Source organism: Vipera ursinii, assembly GCF_947247035.1.
Source record: "Vipera ursinii genome assembly, chromosome: 6".
Taxonomy (NCBI): Eukaryota; Metazoa; Chordata; class Lepidosauria; order Squamata; family Viperidae; genus Vipera; species Vipera ursinii.
The window spans coordinates 43826742-43837886 of NC_139515.1; the positions used below are offsets into that span (position 1 = coordinate 43826742).

Genomic DNA, 11145 nt, shown 5'->3' on the forward strand with positions numbered 1-11145 from the left:
CAATGAAGCATAAGCATTTTCACTAAAGTAACTTGCTTGTTACGATTGCTTGTATGAGAGTGATACCCATTTTGAAATTAGGTTTCAATAAAATGAGCAGAGACTAATGCTTAGAAAATGGGATTCGTTTGTTATTACTAGAAGTTTTAGCAGCTGTAGAAAGAATTAAAATTCTCAACTGGGTAATATCCAGTATCAGACTAGTGGACTTCACTGGAACAAAAGAACTGTACTTTCTCTCCTCTTTGTTTCCCCCCCCCAAGCGCTCTAGAACAGATGCTAATAATGTAAAATGCATTGTAATGTGGAGATCCCCCCTCACTACATTTAACAGACTATTTTGATTGAAGTACAGCAGCATTTTATTTTAAGTCATATTTTACCTAGCAGTTAAATATTTCAAAGCAGCTCACAACAATTCCTAGATTTTATAATTATCTCCTGAAGTTTTCAAAGTTGAATAAATATTATTGTACCATGCTTGCTACGTTATCTTGAAATAATAATGCCTATTTTAACCAGCAGCTGTTTGCTTTTATAGTTACAGCACAACCCAAAACAATGTTTTCATTTGGTGTTCAGTTTTTTTACCCAGGCCTATTAAATTTGCTTATGTTTTATGCGCTTTTGTTCTTTCTGTTGGTTAAATAAGTTTCATTACTGCGTTCCTGTTTATTTACCTAGGTTGGTATTTGTAGAGCTGATGTTTGAACTTTTTACCTGTTGGTGTCCACCAGCCAATGGAAAAATGGACTCCTCATTTCCTGAATATATAAATTTATGTTAGAACATGGGTCTTCAAACTTGGCCCTTTTATGTGGCTGAGGAATTCTGGGAGTTGAAGTCCACAAGTCATAAAAGGGCCAAGTTTGAAGACCCCTGTGTTAGAAGATCAGGGGTTTACACAAAAAAGAGGGGGGAGAATGAAGAGAATCCTATAGAGGGTGAATGCAGTATTGGATGTATTCCTTCAATTTTGACCTGGTAAAATATCCATCTGCTTAATTTAAATAAAAAAGATAAAGTAAATAAGAATTTCAAGTGCATTTTTTCATAAAATCTGTTTGCTGCAAGGAGGTCCTGCAAGTTCATCTTTATAGTGGATCCTATGCTTGAGTGATTGAATCAAGTTTAATTGAAGAGTAGTAGGTAATCCAAGTTAGACAAATAAAACTATTTAATGCTTTGGAAAATTTAAGAGCAGGAGTTCTCTTTTAACTATTTAGGTAAATGTAGCAGCTAATTCTCTGTTGTTTGTCCTTGCCGCAGGTCTGAAGAACTGTTGCTGACTACAACAGCGCCAGCATTCCAACTTTGTTAAACCTGCCAACATCTTAAATGGACTTTCCTGTGGTGGTACCCTTATAAAATGATGACAGCTACATCAGTTTGCACATTGTAATCACTTTCCAGTGTCACAAGAGATTTTTACATATACATAATCTAAGTGTATGCAACTGGTAAAACCAGAGCCTACATCCAGTATTACCAGTGAGAGACATTGTTCATTTACCAATGTTGTACATGTATGAAATCCGTACTGTATACTGCAACAAACCCCATACTTCCTATTGGAGAGTACAATAATGTAAATCCTAAAAGCACCACTATTTTAGCATAATAAAAGAAAGTCCAAAGAGCTCCTATATAGACTACTCCAGATAACTTTGCTTCATTGGTATTTGTAGCTTATTGTAACTTTTTTTAAAAAAAAATACAGGATCATCATTGTAATTGTACAAAAGCGCTTTGATTAACACAACAGCTATATAGTTTTTTAATTTTAGGATAAAAAAAACCTGTGGAGACAGTGAACTAGTGTCTTTAAAATGAGTCCTTTCAGTATAATGTCTGTCTAAAGACATTGCCTTTAATATCTGTTGGGAAGGAAATGTCCAGATTTTTCAACCTTTTATCGTATGTTTCCTTTTCCTTGTTTACATAGGGAACAATGTTTATAGTTGTGTGTACAGTGGGGGTCTACAACAAGAAGTGTATATTATAAAACAATTTTTAATGATTTAACAATTTTTTGTAAATCATTTCTGGGCTTCTGCAGCTGTAGATTCTCACTGTGAATTCCCTTGCTTGCTCATGCATAAGTGTATTTGCAATACCAAATATACAGGTTTAGTACTTTTGCCTGTTAGTGATTGTTTTACATGTGTAACGTTTTGGTTGAGATGTTAAATGGTGGACGAGTACTGTGGATGTGAATGTGGGAAGTAATTTTAATCATGTGTAATTGGTCCCAAGGCCTAAGTTGCAGTAATTACCTTTTTGCAGATTTATTTAACAATGCCTTGTTGCTTTGTATGCATTGTTTGGGTGTAAAGATTGCGTGTAAAATCCAACAGGGAGCCACAGTATTTAAATTGACAACCTAATGTTACAACTGATTTGAGGTGGCCAAATGTAAACTAAAAGCCTTAATTAAAAGTGGTGCAATTTTGTATGACTTAGCATCAGTAGTTCAATAAATTTGGATTGCCATGCAAGGGCTTGCATTACAACTACCTGTTCTGTAACAGATTGTTTTGTGTAATGTTTTAATGAACTCATTAACAAAATGTTAACATGAGCCAAAAAGCAGAACTTTTTAAAGAGCCTAAGTCAGATTTATACACCTCCAAACACTTTTATCATTGTCCCAATTGGTAGATCCCAACTAGTATCTCAGCTCCATAAGCACAAGCCAGTATAGCCAGTGGTGAAACATTGTGGGAACAGTAGTGTAAGTATTTAAAGAATCCCCCATTGCTTATATACCTAAGATAATCATGGCTTTATACTACTAAAGGTTCCTATGGTTTGTTTCAATAGAAACTTTGCAGAGTTTGATCTGTATCCACTGAGAAATGTGAATATTACATGGCTGGTGCACTGAAGAAATCAACATAATAGAGTGATTTTCTCTCTTGCCCTAGATCTTCATAACCAGATCTTTATGATATCTGGCTCCTCATTCCTTCCAATCATTTCCCTTCCTTCATCCTAGATCAGTGGTGGCAAACCTATGGCACGAGTGCCAGAGGTGGCACTCAGAGTCCTCTTTGTAGGCACACACGCCGTTGCCCCAGCCCCACTGTCTCCTCCTCATCAGCAGCTCCCTGGAGAAAAGTCGCCCCCGGGTGTGGCCCGCGCGAAGCAGCGCAGCCAAGCACATGGCAGCTGGGCAGCAGGGACAAGACTCCACCCTCGCGCCCCATTGAGTGCAGATGATGCTGCGGGGTGCGGGCAAAGGGGGTGGCCACCATGGCGCTGCAGGGCCACCTGGGCGATCTGTTGCAGGCCAGGGGGCGGGGTTGTTTTTGGGCACTCGGTCTCTAAAAGGTTTGCCATCAATGTCCTAGATAACAGTTCTGTTTCTGTTAACTCTTTTGTGCCTTATCTGACTGCTTTGTTTTCTTGGATTGTCCTCAGCTTCCAGGCTTTTTTTTGAAGCTAATGGATTAAGAAGGTAGCACATCTGTGATTGTAAGACATTCATGTATATCAGAATTCTGATTATCCCCTTCTGTATCCACCCCCTTTTTCTATGACAAACATCACACTCCTCTGTAACTTGGTCTGTCTTTCTAAATATGATTTTGTATGCAATTACAAGAAAAATTACCTTTCTTTGACTCATGCATGCATATATTTAGATGCAGTGCTAGAAATCTGTATAAAAAGATTTAGAAATTTGAAAAAACTTTAATTGTTTACCTGTGGAGACAAGATTCAATCTAGCTGTATAGAAAGGAACAACTTTCATAATTTTGGCACAGATCCCAGGCACTTTTTGATTTCTTGCTTAGGACTTGGGTGAGAGTCAGTGTACTGGTTAAGGCATCAAGCTAGAGAGAACTCAAGAGACTGTGAATTCTAGTCCTACCTTAGGCACAAAGCCAGTTGGGTCACTGTGGACTAGTCACTTTGTCTGAACCCTAGGAAAGAGGCAGTGGCAAACCACTTCTGAAAAATCTTGACAAGAAAACTGCAGAGACTTGTCTAGGCAGTCTCCAAGAATCTGACACAGTTAAATGGAAAGAAAAAAGTGTCCTAAGGCAGGGGTCCCCAACATGGGCCACGTAAACAAAGCCCCATCCGCAGGATGCAGGCAGCACACAAAACCACGGCCCCTCCGGTCCGCAGAAAAATATCTCCACGGAACCTGTCCCTGTTGCCCAAAGGTTTGGGAACCTCTGTCCTAAGGTATAAGCCAGGGGTAGGCAACCTCGGCTCTTTTATGACTCACGGACTTCAACTCCCAAAATTTCTGAGTCAGCTATGCTGACTCTGGAATTTTGGGAGTTGAAGTCCGTGAGTCATAAAAGAGCCGAGGTTGCCTACTCCATAGTACGTCAGTTCCCTGAAATGTTGCTTCTTCCATGTCTATAGATAACAACTCAAAATATTACTTGCTACTACCAAATCAAAGCAGATTCCCTTTCAAGAACTGCAAGAGAATAATTGTTATCAATAATGCTGTGTTCACCATGAGAATCAGTTAACCCAAGATATCGGGAGCTTTACATAATTTAGGAACTTCAGAATGGATGTGATAGCAAAAATATCACATCCATCAAGCAAATCAAAGCACGACATGATAATTCATGGACAATAATTTGTTTTTCATGGACAAAATACAATATACAGTTGCAAGAAAAAGTATGTGAACCCTTTGGGATTACGTGGAGTTTTGCATGAATTGGCCATAAAATGCGCTCGAAACATCATGTAAGTCACAACAATAGAAAAACACAGTCTGCTTAAAATAATACTACACAAACATTAGCTGTTGTCATGTTTTAATTGAACATAACATGTAAACATTCACAGTGCAGCGTGGAAAAAGTATGTGAACCCCTAGCCCACAGGTCGGCGGCTCCCAGCCGCCCGGTGTGCGCGCACCTCTTCCAACGGGCAGCTTTCGGCAGCTTCCTCAAAGAGCAGAGCCGCTGCCCCTTCGCACGGAGGTACGCGCGCACCTCCCCAAAGGTTTGGGGAGGTACGCGCGCACCTCCCCAAAGGTTTGGGGAGGTGCGCGCGCAACTCCGGTCGTTCGGAGAGGTGCGCGCGCACCTCTCGGAATGGGCAGGGGCGCCTCTCTTTTTGAGGAAGCTGAGACGGGCCACGGCAGCTTCCTCAAAGAGCGGCACCGCTGCCCATTCGCGCGGAGGTACGCGCGCACCTCCGGTCGTTCGGAGAGGTGCGCGCGCACCTCTCGGAATGGGCAGGGGCGCCGCTCTTTGAGGAAGCTGCCACGGCCCGTCTGCAAAGCTGCCGAAAGCGGCAGCTTTGCAGACGGGCCGTCGCCGTCGGGCAACCGGGAACCGGTTCCATCTCATTTTTTAAAAAATGGCAGCCGCGTGCGTCCGCGCATGCGCAAAAAACCTTTTTGCGCATGCGCGTGCATGGACACACGCACGCGGCTCCCTCTTTTTTTAATTTGTGATGGAACCGGTTCCCAGTGGCTCTTTTTCTTTTTTAGGTTGCCGACCCCTGCCCTAGCCTAATGACTTCTCCAAGAGCTAATTAGAGCCAGGAGTGAGCCAACCTTGACTCCAATCAGTGTGATATTGGATGTGTTGCTGACAGCTGTCCTGCCCTTTAAAAACACACACCTGTTTTGGGTTTACTGGTCTCAAGAAGCACTGTGATGTGAACCATGCCTCGCAGAAAAGAGCTCTCAGAAGACCTACGATCAAGAATTGTTGACTTGCATGAAGCTGGAAAGGGTTACAAAAGTATCTCCAAAAGCCTTGATGTTCATGTGTCCACGGTAAGACAGACTGTCTACAAATGGAGAAAGTTTAGCACTGTTGCTACTCTCCCTAGGCGTGGTCGTCCTGTAAAAATGACTGCAAGAGCACAGTGCATAGTGCTTAATGAGGTAAAGAAGAATCCTAGAGTGTCAGCTAAAGACCTACAGAAATCTCTGGCACATGCTAACATTTTTGTTGACACATCTACAATAAGGAAAACATTAAACAAGAATGGAGTACATGGGAGGACACCACGGAGGAAGCCATTGCTGTCCAAAAAAAATATTGCAACACGTTTGAAGTTTGCAAAAGAGCACCTGGATGTTCCACAGCACTACTGGCAAAATATACTGTGGACAGATGAAACCAAAATTGAGTTGTTTGGGAAAAACACACAACACTGTGGAGAAAAAAAGGCACAGCGCACCAACATCAAAACCTCATCCCCACTGTAAAACATGGCGGAGGGAGCATCATGGTTTGGGGCTGCTTTGCTGCCTCAGGGCCTGGATGGATTGTTGTCATTGATGGGAAAATAAATTCCAGAGTTTATCAGGACATTTTGCAGGAAAACGTACAACCATCTGTCCGCCAACTGAAGCTCCGCAGAGGATGGGTGATGCAACAGGACAATGACCCAAAGCATACAAGTAATTCAACAAAACAATGGCTTCAATAGAACAGAATACGCCTTCTGGAGTGGCCCAGTCAGAGTCCTGACCTCAACCCGATTGAACTGCTGTGGCATTACCTTAAGAGAGCGATTCACACCAGACATCCCAAGAATATTGCTACAGTGAAAGAGTTTTGTGCAGAGGAGTGGTCCAAAATTACTCCAGATTGTTGTGCAGGTCTGATCTGCAACTACAGGAAACGTTTGGTTGAGGTTATTGCTGCCAAAGGAGGGTCAACCAGTTATTAAGTCCAAAGGTTCACATACTTTTTCCGCCCTGCACTTTCAATGTTTCCATCTTATGTTCAATTAAAACATGACAACAGCTAATGTTTGTGTAGTATTATTTTAAACAGACTGTGTTTTTCTATTGTTGTGACTTACATGACGTTTAGAGTGCATTTTATGGCCAATTCATGCAAAACTCCACGTAATCCCAAAGGGTTCACATACTTTTTCTTGCAACTGTATCCTTAAAATAATATATTAAACCAAAGTTTGGTTTCTTGAGAGTCATTGCTTAGTAGATTTGGGAAAATGAAATTTAAATCCTTTATTTCCAAAACTTAACACAAATTGCCCCAGCAAAGTACATTTTTTTAGATTCAAAGATGAGAGATTGTGTATGTTTTGTGTTGTTTCTTGACCAAAGGAAGAAGGGTTTTGCTTTTCCCCCAATTCCTTTCCTCTCACCAATCTTCAAAGATAGAGTAGATGCATACCCACTAGCTCCTAAATATTCCCCTTTAGACTAGGGGATTGTTCCCCTTCAAAAATGTGAAGGAGACTCAGTGTCTACATTTATAAGGCATTGTGAGATTAATACATAAATGGCTTTTTTCAAGGGAGGTGGTTTCTTATTGAATTCTATTGGCTCCAAAAAAGGCCTTTCAATTTCAATTTGAATTACTCATGTTTCTAATCCATCATCTTTTGGATAAGTACTTGTCTCCCTCACACGTAGCTGAGAAAGGAACACTAGATATATACAGTGAATATTGCTTCCTGTTTGAAGGATATCCATACCTCCTCTAGATAAACCTTAGGCCCTTATTATCAGGACTAGTAATTTTTATTCTGTTTTTTTCATACTGTGATTAGAGATTTTTATTGTCATATTAGTTGCAGTTGTGTCCTAAAAGGACTGGAAGGAATAAGAAGCCTGACCAACAGATAAGATAAAAATTCATTTCCCTATATTGGGAAGTTAATTTATTGTGTGAGTGCTTCTTCTGCACCAATTAGCATCTTTCATAATCAGGCTAGTTTGCTTTTCCAATGTTGCCTTCTGATGGTAGAAAATCAAAAATTGAAAAGTTACTAAGTATCAACATTTAAGGCAAAGAAAGTAGAGGAATATGCCAAAATTTGAATTATGTTCTAGTTCAGGGGTTGTCAAACTGCCGGGCCGTGGGCCTGATGTGTCATGCTGAAACCACGCCTACCCCATTTCCGGCAATGGAAAAAAAGTCAATACAACGCGACACATCATGTGACATTGCGAGTTTGATACCCTTATTCTAGTTACAGAGATTTCCTATGCATTGAAAAAATAGCTTTTTCATTCTTTACAATCATGAATTTAAAGAGATCTTAAGATAAAGTACTTAAGTATAATAATAAAAAGATGAGCAGGACCAGAGCAACTAGCATATTCAGACAACATCTCCTTCACAAGATAAGCCTTTTTCACCTACTATTTGAAAAATGGAAAAAAACACAAAGTTTGCTACCATAAATCTCACTCACACACCATTTAAAAGTAGAATACTCACTGGAATCTTCTCTTGTAATCTTAACCTTTTAATAAATACTATTAAGAGTTTTTAGACTCGTTTCTTTGGATTAACTGCTTCTAATCTAGCTGCAAGGAGGGAGGCAAAGTTGACATTAACTTTCCTACCATTGTAAAAATACTAGTTTAGTTGACTTGTAATCATTTTAGGAAGTAGTGTGCAATAGTAGGCAGGTTTTGCAGATTTTACTGAGGTTTTTCAAAAGCCAGCAGCTGGAAGAATTACAGGATTTCGTACAGCTGATCAAGCATGCAGAGGCAAAACACAACTACAGGCAAAGCAGGAAGTAAATTCCTGGGAATGTTGAGTAGCTGAAACAAACAATACATCTACCCACTGGTAGATGGTTTCCTGATGGCTAGAGATTTCCAGCATGGTATTTAGTATACAGGTGAAACTCGAAAAATTAGAATATCGTGCAAAAGTAATGCAACTTAAAAGGGGAAACTAATATATGAGATAGACTTATTACATGCAAAGCAAGATAGTTCAAGCCGTGATTTGTCATAATTGTGATGATTATGGCGTACAGCTCATGAAAATCCCAAATCCACAATCTCAGAAAATTAGAATATTACATGCAATCAATAAAACAAGGAATGTACATAGAACAATATTGGACCTCTGAAAAGTATAAGCATGCTTGGTTTGGCCCCCTTTTGCAGCAATTACTGCCTCAATGCGGCGTGGCATGGAAGCTATCAACCTGTGGCACTGCTGAGGTGTTATGGAAGACCAGGATGCTTCAATAGCGGCCTTCAGCTCTTCTGCATTGTTCGGTCTCATGTCTCTCATCTTTCTCTTGGCAATGCCCCATAGATTCTCTATGGGGTTCAGGTCAGGCAAGTTTGCTGGCCAATCAAGCACAGTAATCCCATGGTCATTGAACCAGGTTTTGGTGCTTTTGGCAGTGTGGGCAGGTGCCAAGTCCTGCTGGAAAATGAAGTCAGCATCCCCATAAAGCTCATCTGCGGAAGGAAGCATGAAGTGCTCCAAAATCTCCTGGTAGACGGCTGTGTTGACCCTGGACTTAATGAAGCACAGTGGACCAACACCAGCAGATGACATGGCTCCTCAAATCAACACAGACTGTGGAAACTTCACACTGGACTTCAAGCATCTTGCATTGTGTGCCTCTCCATTCTTCCTCCAGACTCTGGGTTCTTGGTTTCCAAATGAGATGCAAAAGTTGCTCTCATCAGAAAAGAGGACTTTGGACCACTGAGCAACAGACCAGGTCTGTTTTTCTTTAGCCCAGGTAAGACACTTCTGACGTTGTTTGTTGTTCAGGAGCAGCTTGACAAGAAGAATATGACATTTGAAGCCCATGTCCAGGATCCGTTTGTGTGTGGTGGCTCTTGATGCACTGACTCCAGCCTCAGTCCACTCCTTGTGAAAGTCCCCAACACTTTTGAATGGCCTTTTCCTGACAATCCTCTCCAGGCTGCGGTCATCCCTGCTGCTTGTGCACCTTTTTCTTCCACACTTTTCCCTTCCACATAACTTTCTATTAATGTGCTTTGATACAGCACTTTGGGAACATCCAACTTCTTTTGCAATTACCTTTTGAAGCTTTCCCTCCTTATAGAGGGTGTCAGTGATGGTTTTCTGCACAACTGTCAGGTCAGCAGTCTTCCCCATGATTGTGATTCCTACTGAACCAGACTGAGAGACCATTTAAAGGCTCAGGAGCCCTTTGCAAGTGTTATGGCTTAATTAGCTGATTAGAATGGGACACTTTGAGCCTAGAATATTGCACCTTTTCACAATATTCTAATTTACTGAGATTGTAGATTTGGGGTTTTCATGAGCTGTAAGCCATAATCATCACAATTATGACAAATCACAGCTTGAACTATCTTGCTTTGCATGTAATGAGTCTATCTCATATATTAGTTTCCCCTTTTAAGTTGCATTACTGAAATAAATGAATTTTTGCACGATATTCTAATTTTTCAAGTTTCACCTGTATTTTAAGTCATTTAGGGGATTACTGTATTACAATGTTTGAAAAACTTGTACCTTGCAATATAGAAAGTTCTCAATAATCCAGTTATTAACTACATCAGTATTTTACCTTTGCCACTAAAATACAGTAGTAAGAAACAGGAACAATGTTTGCATTCTATTTTATAATGTTATCACAAAGTTAATATTTACAGTCTTGACTAACAAAAAAAAGTGAATGTTAATTGCATGGCAAAATACTCAATAGTTTGTTTCCATTTTAAGAGAAAGGTGAAGCAGTTGATACTATGCTGTCTGTATTTATGGTTGGAATGTTCTTATGCATTTTTTACCTTTGAAAGTGGGACCAAATCAAAATAGAAATTATATAATATACATAATGTATTATATGTAAAATTTCACAATGCTTCTGAATTCTGGGCAAAGAATTCTTCTTAACAATTATCATTTCTAATAATATCAGATCGATTTAATTTGCTATAGATGTATCTGCCCTTAAAACACTGAGGAACAACAATCTGTTCAAAACATCAAACTTGTGGTTTGGATTCAGCAATTGTTTTAACCTGAATACAAATAAATGTGTATCACAATTAGAATTAAAAGAGAGCATTCCTAGTTGACCTATTTAGTCTGTGGAATTTATAAGCAGCCTTTTTTTAAAAAAAAGCATTATTTTGGGTGGTGAATGTAACAGATACTGCTAGATTCAAATGACAAAAGTGTTAGCATAAAAGTGCCATTTATTGCTTTCCCCTGGTAAAAGGCTGAAATGATATTTTTAACAAACTATATACACCATTTCTATGAAAGACTTGCTACATACTATTATACCTGTTACATTTCCAAATGCAAGCTGCTATATTTTAGATTCAATTATTTTATTTCTATCTTCATGTCAACTCTTAAGCATCTTATTCATGCAAAGAATTATGTGAACTGTGGTAACTGAAGCAAG

At 39.8% G+C, this 11145-nt stretch overlaps 1 protein-coding gene across 4 annotated transcripts in view; it reads left to right on the forward strand.

Annotated features, from left to right (window-relative positions):
• RAP1B (RAP1B, member of RAS oncogene family) overlaps positions 1-3587 on the forward strand; it is a 33336-nt gene extending 29749 nt beyond the window's left edge. For all 4 annotated transcript variants that reach the window (XM_083365603.1, XM_083365606.1, XM_083365604.1 and 1 more), the window contains one exon: positions 1270-3587. The gene's annotated coding sequence lies outside the window, so the exon portion shown is untranslated. The remainder of the gene's footprint in view (positions 1-1269) is intronic.
• Positions 3588-11145: the final 7558 nt, after the last annotated feature.